Here is a 1,349-nt window from a genome sequence, read left to right as displayed (position 1 = left end):
TGGTGCTGAATGATGTTATGTTTCATATATATTTATTGTGATGGTATTCAATTGAGTCACAATAGCCCTCGGACGTTTCCGCCGTCTGGTTCGGGGGTGTGACATCCCATGTGCTGTTCCTGAAGACTCCATGTGTCTCTATTGTTAAGTGAATGGACATTTGAAGCGAATCTGCCCAAACTACCTAAGAGATATAAGAGATGGTAAAGTCAAATTGATGACTCTACCTCATGTACATCCACTATATAACTCTGTTAGGTTCCTATTTATAGATTCTTATTACATGATGTGGTAATCACATTTTAATGTTTTGTAGGATCAGAGAAAATGAAAGAAGTTTAGGAGGAAGTATAGGTTGATTCTGATTTGAAGAAATGGATTTCTGTCGCATGGTTCAATGATCAAAATTTTGAGCTGCTGCTTAGGAGTTATGATAGATTGCTTTGGAAGATTTAGAAACATAGTTTTCATGTGTACTTGCATTGTAAGGACAAGTTTTCTACATTTTATCAATAAAATAAATTTGGATTTTATCTTATTTTACGTTTCCTTGCAATGGCATTTATGAAAATTGGTGTTTGTATTTCTATTGTTAGCAATGTTGAAAATGGATTTAATTCTTAGTTATGTCGCTTGTGGTAGTGTCGTAATTTATCAACTGACGAAGGATTCTCATCACCTAATTTTCAATTTGACAGAAACTTGGAATCATGCAATTTGTATTGTGTGTTGTATGAGAATCTTGGTCTTTGGTAAATTAAGACTAATTCCTTATTTGCATGTATATATGAGTCAAGTGAAGGAATAAAAGATCTAGAACACATTGATGTGAACTGGTCAAATCCACCACAAAGGACAAAAAAATCTATTCGTCATGATTTACTGTTAATTCAGTAAATATGGTTATGCTTACAAGTTTAAGTATAATTCTGATACCTTGAAAAGTTTCAAGGTGTAGAAGAACGATTATGAAGAATCCATTAGATAGAAAGATAAAAGTTTCTCCAATCTGAAAGGAAAGGAGAGTACTTTAGTATTGTGTTTTATGATCATCCTAATGATTACGGAACCATGTCATAATTGATCCTCTAAGGACATCTTAGTGCCTTTATATGACTAAGAAGAGGAATCAGGTAGTGTTGAAATGGTTAAATCAAGAAGATGAGTCGTACTTCGTTCCGATATCAAGTTTTGGATTTATGCTCTAATTACTCAAAGATTGTACCTTGAGTAATCTGTTCTAAATAGGTTTACAAAACCTCATGAAATTTGGAGTAGAAATGTTTTCTTACTCTTTCACACTTGAAATTGGTAGTTGTGATGTTTTTGGTTAAAACAAAGACCAACTA

The sequence above is a fragment of the Lactuca sativa genome, chromosome 4 (assembly GCF_002870075.4).
Source record: "Lactuca sativa cultivar Salinas chromosome 4, Lsat_Salinas_v11, whole genome shotgun sequence".
NCBI classification, from domain to species: Eukaryota; Viridiplantae; Streptophyta; class Magnoliopsida; order Asterales; family Asteraceae; genus Lactuca; species Lactuca sativa.
The sequence above is the reverse complement of the archived record's forward strand: the minus strand, read 5'-3'. Positions refer to the sequence as shown.